The following is a 19,578-nucleotide window of genomic DNA, read 5'->3' as shown; positions in this document are numbered from 1 at the left end:
TCATTGAAAATATGCAGAACTACTTCATGTTGATAGGCTGATGAATTGAGACAGATTGATCAGGGCTGTATCCTCAAGAGTCCAACAAGTAGCTGCTCCAGTGTTTGACTGGCATTCCTCATGTGATTAAAGGTTGTACTATGTGTGGTTTGGAAAATACTGTTTTGTTACAATAAGCATTTATTAAGCTTTTTAGATTTTCTTAGCATAAGGCTGTCCTCTGATACTCTCATCTATCAGATATATTCTTTAAATTTTTAAAAAAGAGTTGAAGATTTGATTAATTCAACTTTAAGATTCTTATTTATTTATTTGAGAGAGAGACAGAGAGAGAGAGAGAGAGAGAGAGAGTGAGCGAGTGCGAACATGCCCGCGCAAGGTGGGGAGGGGCAGAGGGAGAGGGAGAAACAGACTCCCTGCTGAGCAGGGAGCACAAAGTGAGGCTCAATCCCAGGACTCTGGGATCATGACCTGAGCCAAAGGCAGACATTTAACCGAGTGAGCCACCCAGGCACCCCTAGATTAATTCAACTTTAGAGATGGTGAACAAATCACCCCTTCTAGTGAAATAACCCAGTTGTCAGCTATGTGAAGAACCCCAATTCTACCCAGACATTTAAGTGAAATCATTCTGGCTGGGACTGAATAAAGTAAGAAATGGGGAAATGAGGAAACAAAGTTTTGTTTTGTTTGTTTGTTTTTACTTTTAAAGTTTTTGTGCTTTAACATATAAGAGGAGGAAGGATATCAAATTTTTGGTTTTCATTTCTTTTGAAGAATTTATGACTAGAAGGGTGCTTGTATTCAAATTTTAGGACATTTTAATATTGCTGGCACTATATTATTGTAATTTATAATAGTAAATGGGGGCAATTTATGTAGTCATTTAGGCTCATGACATAACTTCTCCTGAGATACTGGAGTATGTTGCTGGCTATTACTTGCAACAGGAGAAAGATAGGGATTTTTGGCCTCTGATACAGAGTGGCTTTGTGGATGCCTTAATGTATGCCCTGGTCTGATTCTTTTCAGAGCAGAGTCAATACGTATGTCTCAGGTCTCAGGTCAGTCCACAGAGTAGCAGTTTTTGGAACTGGAAGAAGGCCATATTGGAAGAAGGATAGAAGCAGTCCTTCTTGACAGACTGTGGGAACTCTCCCCTACAGAATCAGCCATAAACAGCAGGCTTGAATGCTTAAGCATATTAGGTTACAGAACAAAAATGATAGGAGCCCTGGGAGAAACATAGGAATTATAATAGGAATTTCTGCCCTCATGGAAATTGTGGGAGGGAAGCTGTTGTGTTGTTCTCTGCCACAGACTCTTCCTGAAGATCTCCGTAGCTCCCTCTTCAGACCCACAGGCAGTCTGCATCCTCCTCTTTTCCACATGGGAAGCCCTCTGGGGCAGGCATGGGGAGGAGAAGCTGAGGTTGGCACTCGCTCTGTCTGAGAAGGGCTAGGTTAATCCAATTCAGGCCAGAGAAGTGAGAAGCCCATTGCAGTCTTGGGTGCAAGCTTTGTCCTGCAATTTAGCTGATACCAATAATTTGAATCCCTTTGGATTCAGAATCTAGAGAGGAAAGGGAATAAGGATCCTTTGCAAACTACACCAATGACCTCTGAGAGAGAGAGAGAGAGAGAGCACACAGGATGGAGGCACAGGGCATAGGGGCTGGAGCCCTGAGTAGGCATCCAGAAAGACAGGAGGATCTCCACACAATGATACACACCAATGCCTGATGGATTACAGATGGCAGGCACTGTGTTGGGGTTTTACCCGTACTGTCATATTTAAACCTCTCAGAAATCTAGTGCAATGGGTATTATTATCCCCAAGGAGAATAGTCAGGTTTTTGTAAGGGTGAGTTGTATGGAAGAAACCCTTTGAAGCTAGTGGTGCTGAAAAGTTTTGACTATTCCCATAATACGGCATATATTAGATACTAAAGTATCTAATATATAGTATATAAAAAACAGTCGTTGCCATTACTATCTGCAATGGAATCTAATCTTCTCTTTTTTGTTTTATTTTAAAACATCTGGTTGGGGCACCTGGGTGGCTCAGTAGGTCAAGCCTTTACCTTCAGCTCGGGTCATGATCCTAGGGTCCTGGGATCAAGCCCTGGATCCGGCTCTCTGCTCAGTGGGGAGCCTGCTTCTCTCTCTCTCTGCCTGCCACTCTGCCTACTTGTGATCTCTCTCTCTTTCTGTCAAATAAATAAATAAAATCTTAAAAAAAAAACAAAAAAAATCTGGTTGAAACAATTAAAATATTTTTAAGAGCCACTAATTATTCATGACATGTAATTTGAAGACCAACAAAAAACTGTTCTGAGTAAAGAAAGGCATGGCACACAGATCTGGGTTAAAATCCTGATTTTAAAAAAATTTTTATTTATTTTTATTTTATTAACATATAATGTATTATTTGCTTCAGGGGTTTAGGTCTGTGAATCATCAATCTTACACAATTCACAGCACTCACCATAGCACAAATGTCCATCCCAAATGTCCATCACCCAGCCTCCCTATTCTTCCCTCCCATTCCCCAACAGCCTTCCATTTGTTTCTTAAGAGTCTCTTATAGTTTGTCTCCCTCCCCAGTCCCATATTGTTTCATTTTTTTCCCTCTCTTCCCCCATGGCCCCCTGCTCTGCCTCTCAAACTCTCAAATTCCTCTTTTCAGAAAAATCATACGATAATTGTCTTTCTCTGACTTATTTTGCTCAGCATAATACCCTCTAGTTCCATCCACATCATTGCAAATGGCAACATTGCATTTTTTGATGGCTGCATAGTATCCCATTGCATATGTATTATATATATATAATATATATGTAATCTATATCTATATCACATCTTCTTTATCCATTCATCTGTTGATGGGCATCTAGGTTCTTTCCATAGTTTGGCTATTGTGGACATTGCTGTTATAAACATTTGGGTGCAAATGCTCCTTTGGATCACTACATTTGTATCTTTAGTGTAAATACCCAGTAGTGCAATTGATGGGTTGCAGGGTAGCTCTATTTTCAACTTTTTGAGGAATGTCCATACTGTTTTCTAGAGAGGCTGCACCAGCTTGCATTCCCACCAACAGTGTAAGAGGGTTCCTCTTTCTCTGCATCCTCACCAACACCTGTCATTTCCTGATGTGCTAATTTTAGCCATTCTGATTGGTGAGAGGTGGTGTCTTACTGTGGTTTTGATTTGTATCTCCTTGGTGCTGAGTGATGTGTCTGTTGGCCATTTGGATGTCTTCTTTGCAGAAATGTCTGTTCATGTCTTCTGCTCATTTCTAGATTGGATTATTTATTCTTAGGGTGTTGAGTTTGATAAGTTCCTTATGGATTCTCGATAGTAGCCTTTTATCTGATATGCCATTTGCAAATATCTTCTCCCATTCTCTTGGTTGTCTTTTGGTTGTGTTGACTATTTCCTTTGCTGTGCAAAAGCTTTTTATCTTGAAGTCCTAATAGTTCATTTTGCCCTTGCTTCCCTTGCCTTTGGTGATATTTCTAGGAAGAAGTTGCTGTGGCTGAGGTCGAAGAGGTTGCTGTCTGGGTTCTCCTCAAAGATGATGGTGGATTCCTGTCTCACATTGAGGTCTTCCATCCATTTTGAGTCTATTTTTGTGTGTGGTGTAAAGAAATGGTCCAGTTTCATTCTTTGGCATGTGGCTGTCCAATCTTCCCAGCACGATTTATTGAAGAGACTGTCTTTTTTCCTTTGGAGATTCTTTCCTGCTTTGTCAAAGATGAGTTGACCATAGAGTTGAGGGTCCATTCCTGGGCTCTCTATACTGTTCCATTGACTTATGTGCCTGTTTTTGTGCCAGTCCATAGTATCTTGATGAGTACAGCTTTTGTAACAGAGCTTGAAGTCTGGAATTGTGATGCCGCCAACTTTGGTTTTCTTTTTCAACATTCCTCTGGCTATTTGGGGTCATTCCATATAAATTTTAGGATTATTTGTTCCACTTCTTTGAAAAAAAAATTGATGGTATTTTGATAGGGATTTCATTAAATGTGCAGATGCTTCAGGTAGCATAGACATTTTCACAATATTTGTTCTTCCAATCCGTGATCATGGAAAGTTTTTTCCATTTCTTTGTGTCTTCTTCCATTTCTTTCATGAGTACTTTATAGTTTTCTGATTATAGACTCTTTGCCTCTTTGGTTAGATTTATTCCTAGGTATCTTATGGTTCCATTTTTTATTGTACCTCATTAATAGCAGTTTTTATTTTAAGTTGGTTAGATTTTAGTTTTTATTTCTGCAGAAAGGGATTTTATTTCTCCAGGAAGGGATTCTCTAGTATCTTCTATGGTTTTTTCAAGCCCAGCTAGCACTTTGATAATCATCATTCTGAACTCTAGCTCTGAATATTACTAATGTCCATATTGATTAGGTCCCTACCCATCGGTACTGCTCTTGTTCTTTTTTTTGAGGTGAGTTTTTCTGCCTTATCATTTTATCCAGAGAAGAATAGATGAATGAGAGAACAAAATACTAAAAGGATAGCAATGACCCCAGAAAAAATGTACACTAACCAAATCAGAAGAGACCTGAAACCAGGGAGAGGAAAAAAAAATAGACATATACATATATATTAATATTGTATATATTAATATATATTATAATATGTATGTATAATATGTATGTTAATACATATTATAATATATATATATTAGAGTGGTGAATAGAACAAAGCCACACACTTGATTTTGGGTTTATTTTGGCCTATTAGAAGAAACTGCCTCCCAAAATTTTAAATAAAGAAAAACTTATATATATATATATACATATATATACATATATATGGATATATATGGATAAACATGATGAAGTGATGGAATATGATTATAAAGATGACAATTAAAAAATATTCTGAAAAAGGAATTGATAAGAAGTTGGTTGGAAAAAAAAAAGGAAAGAATGTGATCAGACTGAGACTAGAAAAAAGCCATGAGATTTAGTGTATATTTTGTGTATATAGTGTATATAGATTTAGTGTATATTTTGATCTGTTTGAAGAAACTGTGTCTCAAAATTTTAAAGAAACAAAAACCTATATGTATACAAAAAATAAGGTAAATACAATGAAGGGATAGAATATGACTATAATAAAATAAAAAAAAGAATATGACTATAATAATGAAAATTAAAAAAGATTTTCTAAAAAGGTATTGATGGATAAAATAGTTAAAGAAGGTTAAAATAGGAAAGAGGAAAAATTTAAAAAATAGAATAAGAAAAAAATAAAATTTTAAAAATTTAACTTTTAAAGACTAAAGGATCATGGGGAAAAAAACCCATGAGTTCTGTGTTGTTTTTGCCTAGCTCTTGAGTTCTGCAGTTCTCATTGATCAGTGAACTTGGTCTTGGCTGGATATTTTTGCTGATCTTCTGGAGGAGGGTACTCTTGCAGTGATTCTCAAATGACTTTGTGCAAGGCGGAATTGCACCACCTTTGCCCAGGGCCAGGCTAAACAATCTGCTTGGATTTGCTCTCTGGAGCTTTTGTTCCCTGAACGCTTTCTGTAGAGCTTTGGAGGATGGGAATGAAGATGGCGGCCCCCCAATCTCCAACCCCGAGAAGCCGAGAGCTCGGGGCCCCACTCCTCAGTGCGCCCTCAGAGAAAAACAGTCAATCCTTTCTGTCTCCCTGGTATCCGGCTGCATTCCGTGCTCACCCAGCCTGTGACCGAGCGTTTCTATCTCTGGCACACGACTCTGTTTGGAGTCTCCAAACCCAGCAGATTCCTGCTGTGTGCCCCCGAGCTGCTCCTCCTGGAGGAGGAAGGTGAGTCTCCCTGGAAATGCCTCTTGTGGGGTCCCTGCTCGAAGAGCAGTGTCCTGACTGTGCATTGGATCACAGTTTAAGGTAACTCTGAGCTGAGAGTCCCTTCCTTGGCTCCATCTCTGTAGCCAGCTTCCCTGTTCCTATACCTGGCAGCTCTGCCACACTCAGACACCCTTGGTCTTTTTGTGTCCTTATGGGTCCTGAGACCATACTGTCTCTGCAAGGATTCCACCCCCAACTTAGCCTCTGGAGCAACATCCGTCAGTGGAGCAGACTTCTAAAAGTTCCGATTTTCTGCTCCGCTGCTCTACCACTTGCTTGGAGCCGGCCCCTCCCCCCGTGGTCTCTTTTCCCATATATCGCCTCAGATTCACTTCTCCCCATGTCCTACCTTCCAGAAAATGGTCACTTTTCTATTCCTAGAATTGCTGCTCTTCTTCTCTTCAATGTCCTGTCGAGTTTGTAGGTGTTCAGAATGCTTTGATAACTATCTAGCTAAACTCCTGGGACCTGACACAACTTAGGTCTCCTGCTCCCCCACCATTTTGCTCCTCTCTCCCCTCAAATCCTGCTTTGATCACTATTAGCTGAATGACCTTGAGCAACTAACCTCTCAGAGCTTCTAATTCTTTTTTTTTTTTTTTAGATTTTATTTATTTGTCAGAGAGAGCACAAGCAGGGGGAGCAGCAGGCAGAGGGAGAGGAAGGAAAAGACTTCCTGCTAAGCAGGGAGCCCCACACGGGACTCCATCCCAGGACCCTGGGACCATGCCCTGAGCTGAAGACAGAGGCTTAACAGACTGAGCCACCCAGGTGCCCCAGAACTTCCAATTCTCATCTCTAAAATGGGATCCATCCCTCTGAGTTTGGTCAGTTAAAAAGTAATGTGCCAGGAGTTCAGCTGAGCTCTAGGAAGCTGAGGGAGACATCAGCTGTCAGAGAAGCTGAATAAAAACAAACCAAAGTGAAAGTCATGGTCAAGCCTTTAATTACTTACTGCAATGGTGTAAGCAAGTGTCTAAAACAGGAAAAAGCATCGACCACTCCCTCTTCCAATTCCCTCCATGGAACAGTGCACCAGTCCAAGGTAAGTTGAATCTGCACAGATGTAGGGGTGTGTCACTGAGGAGGGATCTGACCAGAAAGCTCTTGCAGTTTTTTGGACCCAGGGCCAAGGGTTGAGGAGGATGACTAGGGGAAAACTGGGAGAGGAAAATTTGTTTTTGGGGTGATAGCCATTTTCACAGGTATGAGGTAATATTTTGTAGTGAATTTGGTTTACATTTCCCTGATGCTTAGTGACACCAGCCTACTTTTAATATCAGATTTTTTGTTTGTTTGTTTCTTACTGGATTGCATGAATTCTTTCTATATTTTGGATATTAATATTAACACTTTATTGGATATATGCTTGGCCAATATTTTCTCCCATCCCTGAAATTGCCTTTTCAGTTTTTGATTGTTTCTTTTGCTATGCAGCAGCTTTTTAGTTATATGGAGATGCATTTGTGGATTTTTGCTCCATGTGTTTTTGGGGTCACAGATAAAGAAACCATTGCCAAGACCAATGTCAAGTAATTCCTTTTCCATGTTTCTTCTAGGAGTTTTATGATATCAGGTCTTATGCTTAAGTCTTCAATCTGTTTTGAGTTAATTTTTATGAGTGGTGTAAGATAAGGATTCAGTTTCATTTTTCTGCATTGGGTTATCCAGTTTTCCTAGCACTGTTCATTGGAGAGATTATTCTTTCCCCATGGAGTGAGCTTGGCTCCCCTGTCAAGTAGTAATTGACCATAAATGTGGGGGTCTATTTTTGGGCTCTCTGTTCTGTTCCACTGGTCTGTTTTTTTTTTTTTTAATGACAATACCATACTGTTATAATTACTATACTTTGTAGTACAACTTGAGATCAAGAAGTGTAATGTTTGTGGCTTTGCTCATTCTCATCATTGCTTTGGCTTTTTGAAGTCTTTTGTGGTTCTAGAAAATTTTAGGATTTTTTAATTTCAGCAAAAACATCATTGAAATTTTTATAGTAATTCTGTTTAGTCTATAGATGGCTTGGATAGTATGGACATTTTAACAATATGAATACTTTCAACCCATGAACATGAGATAGCTCTCCATTTGTTTATGTGTTCTTCAATATCTTTCATCAAAGTTTTATAGTTTTTAGTATAGAGATATTTCATTTCCTTGGTTAAATTTATTCCAAAGTATTTTTTTTTAAAGATTTTATTTATTTATTTGACAGAGAGAGATCACAAGCAGGCAGAGAGGCAGGTAGAGAGAGAGGAGGAAGCAGGCTCCCTGCTGAGCAGAGAGCCCGATGCGGGGCTCGATCCCAGGACCCCGAGATCATGACCCGAGCCGAAGGCAGCGGCTTAACCCACTGAGCCACCCAGGCGCCCCGATTCCAAAGTATTTTATTGTTCTTTGATGCCATTGTGAATTAAGTAATTTTCTTTATTTTTCAAGTAAAAATTTTTTTATTGTTTCATTGTTAGTGTATAGAAATGCAAATTATTTCTGTATGCTGATTTTATATTCTGCAACTTTTCTGAAATTTTTTATGGTTCCAACAGTTTTTTGGTGAGTCTTTAGGGGTTTTATATATAAGATTATATCATCTGCAAATAATGACAATGTTACTTCTTTTTCCAATTTGGATGACTTTTATTTCTTTGTCTTGCTTAATTGCTGTAGCTAGGACTTCTAGCTGTTGGAAGCTGGAATGTTGAATAAAAGTGGTGGGAGTAGGCACCCTTGTCTTATTCCTGATCTTAGAGGAAATGCTTTCAATTTTTCACCTTGAGTGTAGGGTTAGCTGTAGGTTTGTAGCATATGGTATTTATTATGTCAAGTTATGTTCCTTCTATACCAAATCTGTTGAGGGTTTTTATCATGAAAGGATATTATATTTTGTCAATGCTTTTTCTGCATCCATTGAGATGATATGATTTTTATCTTTTATTCTATTAGTATGATGTATCACATTGATTGATTTGCATATGTTGAACCATACTTTCATCCCGTGGATAAATCCCAATTGGCCATGGTGTATAATCCTTAGTGTGTCCTTGAATTTGGTTTGTTAACATTTGTTGAGAATTTTTTGCATCAAAAGTCATTAGAGGGGCCTCTGGGTGGTTCAGTCGTTAAGCGGCTGCCTTCAGCTCAGGTCATGATCCCAGGGTCCTGGGATCAAGCCCCATATCAGGCTCTGGGCTAGACCAAGAGTCTACTTCTCCCTCTCCCTCTCCTTCTGCCTGCTGCTCTGCCTACTTGTGCACGCTCTCTCTCTATCTCTCTGTCAAATAAATAAATAAAATCTTTAAAAAAATTTTTTTAAAAAGTCATTAGAGATAGTTATTCTACACTTTTCCTGTAATGTCTTTATTTGGCTTTGGTATCAGGGGAAAAATGGCCTGATAAAATGAGTTTGAAAGTGTTCCTTGTGCCTCAGTTTTTTGGAGGAGTTTGAGAAGGACTGGCTTTAGCTCTTCCTTAAATGTTTGGTAGAATTTGCTAGGACAGCCATCTGTTCTTGGATTTCTGTGTGTTGGGAATTTTTGAAGCTGTTTCAATCTCCTCCCTTGTTATCCATGTGTTTAGATTTTCTATTTCCTCCTCATTCAGTCTTCATGGTTTGTGTATTTCTAGGAATTTATTTCCTTTTTTTAGGTTTTCCAATGTTGACATATAATTTTTTTATAGTAGGCCTTTATGATCCTTTGTATTTTTTTAGTATCAATTATAATGTTTCCTCATTTGTTTCTAATTTTGTATCTTCTCTCTTATATTCCTAGTCTAATTAAAGTTTGGTCAATTTTGTTTTATTTTTTATTTTTTTTTAAAGATTTTATTTATTTATTTGAGATAGAGAGACAGAGTGAGAGTGAGAGAACAGGAGTACAGGAGCAGAGGGAAAGGGAGAAGCAGGATCTCTGCTGAGCAAGGAGCCCGATGTGGGACTTGATCCCAGGACCTTGGGATCATGACCTGAGCTGAAGGCAGATACTTAACCTACTGGGCCATCCAGGTGGCCATTTTATTTTTTTTAAACAGCACTTAGTTTTGTTATTAAAAAAAAAAATGTAAAGAAGAAGATTAAAGTAATCTTTACACCCAATGTGGGGCTCAAACTCACAACCCCAAGATCAAGAGTTGCATGCTCCACTGACTAAGCCAGGGAGGCACCCTAGTTTTGCTGATTTATAAAATTCCTTTTCTGGTTTCTATTTCATTTATTACTTCCCTGATCTTGTTATTTCCTTTCTTCTGCTAATTTTGGGCTTAGATTCCTCTTCTTTTTCTGTTTCTTTTAGGTATAAAGTTAGGTTGTTTATTTGAGATCTTCCTATGTTATTCTTAAGGTATACATTTATCACTATAAACTTCCTTCACTGAACTGCTTTTGGAACATCCCATCGATATTAGTATGCTGTGTTTCCATTTTCATTTGTTTCAAGATATTTTAAAAAATTGATTTATTTATTTTAGAGAGCGAGAAAGAGCATGAGAGTGGCAAGGGCAGAGGGAGAGAGAGAGAGAATCTCAAGCAGACTCTGCACTAAATGCATGCAGAGCCCAGCACTGGGCTCAATCACATGACCTGAGCCTGAATCGAAAACAAGCTTAACCGTGGTGCTTAATTGACTCTGCCACCTAGGGGCCTCATTGTTTTGAGATATTTTTTGAACTCCCTTTTGCTTTCTTCTATAACTCATTGGTTTTTCAGAAGTGTGTTGTTCTATTCCCACATATATATATATATTTTAGCTTTTCTTTCATTGATTTTTAGTTTCAAACCACTGTGGTGAGTAAAGATAATTGGTATGATTTCAATCTTCTTAAATTTGCTAGGACTCATTTTGTGTCCCATCATATGGTCTATCCTAGAGAATATTCTCTATGCACTTGTGAAGAATGTGTATTCTACTACTGTTGGATAGAATGTTCCATATATGTCTGTTAGGTCCATTTGGTCTAATGTATGGTTCAAGTCCAAAGTTTCCTTATTGATTTTCTGTCTAGATAATCAATTCATTATTGAAAGTGGGGTATTGACATCTCTTACTATTATTGTATATTGTCTTATTGTTCCCATTAGATTTGTTAGTATTTGCTTAATATATTTAGGTGTTCCAATGTCGGGTGCCTTATATATTTATGGCAGTTACATCTTCTTGATGAATTGACACTTTTATTATCATATAATGGATTTCTTTGTCCCTTGTTATCATTTTTGGCTTACAGTTTATTTTGCCTATCTATATAGAAGTATAGCTACCCCTGCTTTTGTTTGATTTCTACCTGCATAAATTTCTTTTTCCACTCTTTCACTTTGAGTCTATGTATGCCCTTAAAGCTGTAGTGAGTCTCTTGTAGACACTATATACCTGGGCTTGTTTTTTTAATCATCCAGTCACTTCATTCCTGCTCCATGCCCAGCATGGACCTCAATGTGTGACTTGAACTCTTGATCTTGAGATCAAGACCTGAGCTGAGATCGAGAGTCAGACATTTAACTGACTGAAACATGCAGGCATCCCCCCTCTAGGTCTTCTGGTTGGTGAACTCAATCTATTTACATTTAGAGTTGTTATTGATATGTAATGACTTACTATGCCACCTTATTAATTGTTTTCTGTTTTTTTAATATTTCTATTGCTTTCACCTAACTTCATAAGTTGGTGATTTTCCTTGATGGTATGCTCTGTTTCTCTTCTTTAGTTTTGTGCATCTACTCTAGCTTTTTACTTTAGGGTTACCATGAGGCTTACAAAAGATATTTTATAAATAAAATGGTCCATTTTAAACTGATAGCAACTTCAATTGCCTACAAAAGTTTCACACTTTTGCTCCCCATTTTGAAAATAATTTTGATGTCATTCTTCATCTCTTTTTATATTCCATTCATTAACCAATTATAGAAATTACTTTAATAATTATTTTTAATACTCCTTTCCTATGAACTCTGTACTACTTAAATGGTTAATATAGCATCCCACTACAAATCAGAGCTTTCAAAGTTTAATTATATATTTACCTTTACCAATGTGCTGTATACTTTCTTATGTTTTCATGTCATTGACTAGTATCTTTTTATTTCAGCTTACAGAATTCCTTTCAGCATTTCTTGAAAGGCCTAGTGGTGAAACTCTCTAAGTCTTTGTTTGTCTGGGAAATTTATTTCTTTTCAATAGCTGAAGGAAAACTTTGCTGGGTTAAGTATTCTTGATTGGCACTTTTTTTCCCTTTCTAAACTTTGAATATATCATTCCACTCCCCTTTGGCTTAGAATTTCTGCTGAGAAATCTGCTGTTAGCCTTTTTTTTTTTTTTTTTTTTTTAGGTTATAATCTTTTTTCCCCTGACTGCTTTTAGAATTCTCTCATTATCTTTGATTTTTGACATTTTCATTGTAATGTGTCTTTGAGAAGGTCTTTTTGCATTGAAAGATAGGGTTATCTACTAAGTCATAAGCTGGGGTGTTCAATTCTCTCCCCAGGTTTGGGATGTTCTCAGCTATTATTTTCTTAAAATGCATTTTTTGTGCCCTTCTTCCTCTATTCTGGAATCCTTGTTATTCTAATATTTATTCTTTGACAGTATTTAATGATCATGTCAGCTTGCTCTTTCTTTCCTTCTTCCTTCCTTTCTTTCTTTCCTCCTACAATTGGATTTTTTTTTAAGTGTATCCTCTAAGTCACTTACTGTGTCTTACATTTGTTCTGCTTTACTGAAAATGCTCTCTATTACATATTTCATCTCACCCACTGAGTTGTTCAGTTCCAGAATTTCTGCTTGGTTGTTTTTCTCCTCCTCCTCCTCCTTCTTCTGAATGATTTTTATCTCTTTGCTAAATATCTCATTTTGAATCTATTTTTGGGGGGATTTTATTGCATTGTATTTCTGAGTCTTCTTGCAGCTTAAGTTTCTTCATGTAGAAGGAAATTTATAGCACTAAATGCTTATATTAGAAAATAGGAAAAACCTTAACACAATCATTACAGTTCTATGTTAAGAACCTTGCAGATGTTGGATGATACTTAGCTAAAGAAATGAAGTAGAACCTCTGCCGGTTTCCAGAGCTTCCCATCAGTTAGGCTTCTCCTCTCTGGTACCTGCCTTACAAACTTTAGTCTCTACAGCCTTCCTGGACCCCCAGCTCTATCTCTTCTACTCAGGAAGACTACTAGGCTCTTCCTACATTCTCTTTTCCTTGTGCAGTAGCCTGGAAACTCTTGATGGGGCAATCCTAGAGATCAGCTTATTTATTTTCCCTCTCTCAGTGGCCCTGCTGGATATCCAGTATCTGAAAACTACTCTTTGTTATACTTTATCTATTTTTCAAAAGTAATTTTAGGTTGGAGGGTACATATGACCCTGTTTTTTCCATCTTTGCACAAGTAAAAATCCTGTCAATATTTAATGGGGAAAATGCTTTTCAACTTTGTTAAGAATTATTTGGGGAACTTTAAAAAAATACTGATTTCTGGTATCTACCTCATCGAGATCTCCTTAACCTGACTGGCAAAATTTGGGTATTTGCATTTTTACATACTTTCTTAAAGATTCTGCAGCAAATTGTCAGAGGATTAAAACTGAAGAAACACCTGGATAAGAAATTTGGAAGGAAATCAGTAAGAAAAGTCAGAATTCCCTTGTGGAAGATTTTATATCAATAATGAACAGTCATTTTAAGCTTTTGTAGTATTTAAGAGAAGCTTTATAAGACTATTCTGACAGCTTTCCAAATTAAGGCCAATATTACCCAAATGTATCATCTTTAACTATGATGACAAGAAATCCACACATTAAAAGTTCAGATGAGGGGCGCCTGGGTGGCTCAGTGGGTTAAGCCGCTGCCTTCGGCTCAGGTCATGATCTCAGGGTCCTGGGATCAAGTCCCGCATCGGGCTCTCTGCTCGGCAGGGAGCCTGCTTCCCTCTCTCTCTCTCTCTCCCTGCCTGCCTCTCTGTCTACTTGTGATCTCTCTCTGTCAAATAAATAAATAAAATCTTAAAAAAAAAAAAGTTCAGATGAAACCACTCAAGTAAGTTAAGAAGGTTCTTAGTGACATTTTAAAATTACATATATTACTCAATTAAGATAAGATATTTTGTGGTGTTTTATTTTTAAAAATAGCAGGATGGATGCCTTTAATTAAACCCTCCTTTTGATGGATTTTATGTATTCAATTTTTCTTCTCTGTTACCAGTGCTTCTAAGAAGAAAAAATAATAAAACTTTCTTTCTGATAAATATATCAAAGACCAAATATTTTTGGTATTAATTAGTAATTGTAAGAATTATTAACATAAGCCCAAACACTTATGATGTAATTAAAATGCACAGATCATACTTTTTTTCATGGCTTATACCATTGAATGAAACTCACTCCAGGTGAATATACTGCACAAACAGGGATGGGACATTAAGAAACTCTAACAGAGACTCTGATGATACTCATTTACCAAATTGAAAGTCTCTGCTTCAGTTTGATTGCTTACTTAACATTTTCCTCTCCTCTGTCAGTGTGTTTGCTTCAAAATAACTTTTAAAAAGTTTCACAGATTCTGACAAAACTCAGAACATTTCAAAATTTACCCATATTTTAAGTATGATTTCTGTTTCAGTCTGCCACCTTGAAAGAAAATAGCTTTATACTTAATTTTTCAAATGGAGATAACCATTATCATTTTGAAAGAGATTTCAGTAAAGTTCAGTAGTTATGTAGGAGACAGAGAGATATGCATACTGTGCAATGTCTAGCCAATAAATTTTTTTAAAAGATTTTATTTATTTAACAGAGAGAGATCACAAGGAGGCAGAGCAGCAGGCAGAGAGAGAAGGGAAGCAGGATCCCCACTGAGCAGAGAGCCCAATGCAGGGCTTGATCCCAGGACCCTGAGATCATGACCTGAGCTGAAGGCAGAGGCTTAACCCACTGAGCCACCCAGGAGCCCCATTAAGTCAATAATATTTGATATTGTCAGTATTTCAGGTAACCCTACAATGTTTCTTTTGCCCACATTGGACATGGTCTTTCATCTTGCTTTACCAAGTTTTACCTACTATTAACTAATTAGTCACTTGACAACTTTAACAAGATTGGCCAACTGTGGTAAACTTCCCAGAGTTCTCAATTTTTATGTGAGTTGAATCTTGGACTCATTCCATTTTCTTGATTTAAGATTGCAATTGACATAATTTGTTAAATGCTTATCATTTGTATTTTTGAAGATTTTTTATTGAATTTGATATGTGAATACAGTAAGTAAATTATAAAAATGAATATCATCAATAAAATAGATCATTACACAAATATTACCTATTTTGTCCTAGGCAAAAACCATTAGGAATGAACATCATCAAGCAACTTATTATTATTCAAAAGTCTTCGTGATGCAGATTAGTCTTGGCATCACAGAAGTTCAGAATTCAAGATCTCAAAGAAGACCTTGTAAACTCACACATGTGATCTTCAGATTCCTTGCACTACATCCCCAACAAACCCGGCTTGAACTTGAATGTCATCAGTGACTTTTAACTCACTTCTTTTAAAACAGTCTCTTCTATCCTTAGCTAGTTTTGAACCAGCATTGATTCCAAATCAATTCTCTGTAGCTTTCTTTATTTTATTTTATTTTTTCAGTGTTCCAAGATTCATTGTTTAGGTACCACACCCAGTGCTCCATGCAATCAGTGCCCTCCTTAATACCAACCATCAGACTCACCCATCCCTCCACCCCCCTCCCCTCTTAAACCTTCAGTTTGTTTCTCAACATCCACAGTCTCTCATGGTTCATCTCCCTCTCTGATTTCCCCCAATTCACTTTTAGTTTCCATCTCCTAATGTCCTCCATGTTATTCCTTATCTCCACAAAAAAGTGAAACCATATGATAATTGACTTTCTCTGCATGACTTATTTCACTCAGCATAATCTCCTCTAGTCTCATCCATGTTGATACAAAGGTTGGGTATTCATCCTTTCTGATGGTTGAGTAATATTCCATTGTGTATATGGACTGCATCTTCTTTATCCATTTGTCTGTTGAAGGGCATATTGGTTCTGTAGCTTTTTTACACTGATTTCACTTCTCCACTGGGATTACAAAGAACTAGTCTCAAGGCTTTCCCACATGAAAGTCCTTCTCTGTTTTAAGAAAGCAGTACATCTTCTGAGAATTCTTTTTGCAAGATAAAATATTCCTGGTTCTTTTAACTGTTCCCACTTGCCATGGTTTCCCCATTCTGGTTGCTGTCTTTTGAATGAGCTGAAGTCTTTTGAGAAGAGAAAACTTATTGTATAAGCCTTATAGATAATACATTTATTATATATATTAGCCTTATAGATAATACATCAAACATTTATTGATGAATAAATGAGTAAATGAAATTTATTGCTGAGGAAAGCTGAAATATATAATAAAGCATATAACTTGGTCTACATATTGAATATTATTGCTAATTTCAGAAAAAAAACCAGCTCCTGTTTTTTCATTTCTTTTTAAGTTGGTGTCTGGGCAAATTTATGGGAAGTTGAACAGATATTCATCCTACTTATCATCTATGTTAAAAAGTTACAGTTTTTAAATGCCCTTGAAATACAAAGTGACTTCTTGACTTAGCACCTATTTGGATACTTCTAAGCCAAAAATTGGTGAATATTTTCAAAATGAATAAATGTCTATAGCCATATTCAAACTTATCAACCCCTCTTCAAAAGTTAATACACAATAAGTCTTTTTGTTGTGGCTTTAATGTATTCCTCCAAAAGAAGTGCAATGCTTTGTGTTTCAAGAATTATTGGATCCTTTCCATTTCAAATCCTTTCCACACTGCTCTCTGAATATTGATGAAAGGACATAGTTAACTCTTTAGAGCAGGTCTGTTTAATAGAACTTTCCATGATGATGAAATATTTGATATCGGCCCATTCTAACATGGTAGCCACTAGCCACATGTGGCTATTGGGCACTTGAAGTCAGACTAATGTAACAGAGGAACTGAATTGTTTATTTTATTTACCTTTAATTAATTGAAATTTAAGGAACTGTATGTGGCTAGTGGTTACCAAACTGAAGCAGGCCTAGTTGATGGACCAGCCCCTAAAACCCTTGCTTCTTAGGCACTGTGTTCTGACACATATTAACTGTGTTTAGATTTTTTCCTCCCCAGGTAAATGTGTTTTTTTTCCCAAATTTCTGTCATTGTGTGAAAGAACAATTTTAGTTACAATGTTTAGGCATTAAAAACCATGGTATTTAAATCGTCTTTTTTTTTTTAAACTAATGACCTTTGCTTATTTTTCATGCATTGTCCAATTTTGTTTTATAATGTTTCTTTTAGTACTTTAAAAAAATCCTTGCTATTATTTTAGATCCAGAATATAGCTATGAATTCAAAAGTGGCAAAATGGGTATTCTTAAGGGGGAGGAATAAAAAGGGAAGAGAAGGAATCACTTATTTTTCCAAGTTAAAAGGTCACATAAGTAATAAAGATTGCCTTGAATTTTAAAACCATTGTCTTAAAACAACAACAAACAGTTGGAATATGTCAGATATCATGTTTTGGGATATAAGGAATGTTTGCCATTGATTAAAGGTTGACTTAGGCTGCTTTGTAAATAAACATGAAGCATATTAAATACTGAACAGAATAGAGGACTGGGAACTCTTTAGCTCTCTTTTGAGTGTTCCGAGGACACCTGCGAAGACTTTTTCAAAGTGGGAATGACAAGCCACCAACTTCACATATTGTTCTGAATACTGTTGCTGCATAACGAATTACCTCAAAACTTAGCAGCTTAAAATAATGATTTTATTGTGATCATGACTTGTGGGTGAGGCATTTATTTATTTTTAAAAGATTTAGTTATTTATGAGAGAGAGAGAGATGGGAGAGGGGCAGAGGGAGAGAGAGAGAGGGTCTCAAGGAGATTCCACGTTGAGTGTGGAGCTCAACCTCACAACCCTGAGATTATGACCTGAACTGAAACCAGGAGCTGGACGCTTAACCGACTGAGCCACCCTGGTGCCTCTTGGGTTAGGAATTTAGATGGGGCTCATCTGGGTAGTTATTGCTTGGAGTCACTCATGTGGATATAGTCGGATGTTGGTTGGGGCTGGATGTCCAAGTTGGCTCACTCAGGACTGGCAGTCGACCAGAACACCAATCTGTGGCTTCTTCAGAGTGGGAATGGAAGGGTAGTCAGCTTTCTTACATGAAAGTTTAGGGTTCCAAGTGCAAGGTTAAAGCAAACAAAATGGAAGCTGCAGTGTTTGCATGACCTGGCCTTGAAAGCTCATCGTATCATTTCTAATATAATCTATCACCATAAGTGTTCACAAGTCACACAGTTTCAAGGGAAGAGAATTAGACTCTGTCTTTTGATGGGGATGTCAAAATCACATTGTAAAAGAACAAATGATGTGAGAGATATTGCTGTGACAATCTTTGGAAAATATAAGCTGTCACATACAAATAATATATATGAAAACACTTTGGACCCCAAAGAATTGTGGCCATATTCACTCCTATTTTACCTTCTTTTAAATTTTTTTTATTTTATCATACCACCTTTTGAACTTTGACCTATTGAGTTCTATGCCAGCTGTGATACTTACCTAATGAGTCACACTCAAGGTCTGTGGCAAAAATGCTAATATGCAGAGATTGGGCAATAGTGCTCAGAACTTTGGGTTTGTTTGCCCTGCTGCTCCACTCTACTTTCTTTCTTTTACTACGCTTACCTGTTTTGTCAGCCTTTTATAAGACTGGCTCTATATGCTGCATTTCTTTTCATTGGTTTCTTGGAGGATCTTTATCTTCTCATATTGGAAGCAAGAGATTTTTGATAAATAGAAACATTTCCTTTTTATGAGGGATTTAATTTTTATCCCTCATTGTCCACAGTTGGAAAGAATCATTATCTTAGCCTAAATCTCCTTAGGTGAGGTTTTGTTCATTTGTTTGTTTTTGTCTTTAGGCAAGTGAAAAAGAGAGCAAGGAAAAAGAGAGTGCCTCTTTTTGCTGGGGATGTGGGTCAATCCCAATAAAAGTGCCCAGGAGAATACCTGATATAGTAGACCCCGAGGAAATATTTGTTATAGAGTTAAGCAAATCAACATTCACCTGGTGCTGACCACAGATTAGACAGACACTATTTAGTGGAAGCAGAGAAGTATGAAGAGCCAGCTAGCTGGAAAGACAGCTCTTCATCAAAGAAGCAGACAACTAACACAACAGTTCTGTTCTGTAAGGTCCACAGCTAATGGTATAACCATAAATTATAATCTTGGGAAAAGTGGACAGAACTAGCATTCTTAGGACACCTTCTGTGTGCTAGTTGGTCGACTCCCTCATTTCACTGAGTTCTTACAACAGGGCTTCAGGAGTGAAACAGAGAAGGGAACTGACACAGCAGAGAAGGGCATAAAGAACCAAAGTCTTGCACTTTGCAAGGGAAAGAACCAGAACAAACTTCAGCAGCCAACGTCAATGTCAACTGACTTTCCCTGGCTGTGACCCCTATCCTCAGAGTAGCAAGACTCCCTTTCCTCTTCTGAGAACTTTGTCAGCTTGATCTTAGAGACTGTTACATGACTGGGGCTAAGTCATAGGCAATTCTGTGCTGTTGACTGTATATTTCTAAGAGACTATCTGATGCCCAAACCGATCAGGGTTCAATTTTTTCAATGGCCACTGGAGGGCTCCCCACTGTAAGCTTTCTAGACAATCACCAGGTATTACTGTAACA

Source organism: Enhydra lutris, unplaced genomic scaffold, assembly GCF_002288905.1.
Source record: "Enhydra lutris kenyoni isolate GAN:26980312 unplaced genomic scaffold, ASM228890v2 scaffoldscaffold72, whole genome shotgun sequence".
NCBI lineage: Eukaryota > Metazoa > Chordata > Mammalia > Carnivora > Mustelidae > Enhydra > Enhydra lutris.
The sequence above is the reverse complement of the archived record's forward strand: the minus strand, read 5'-3'. Positions refer to the sequence as shown.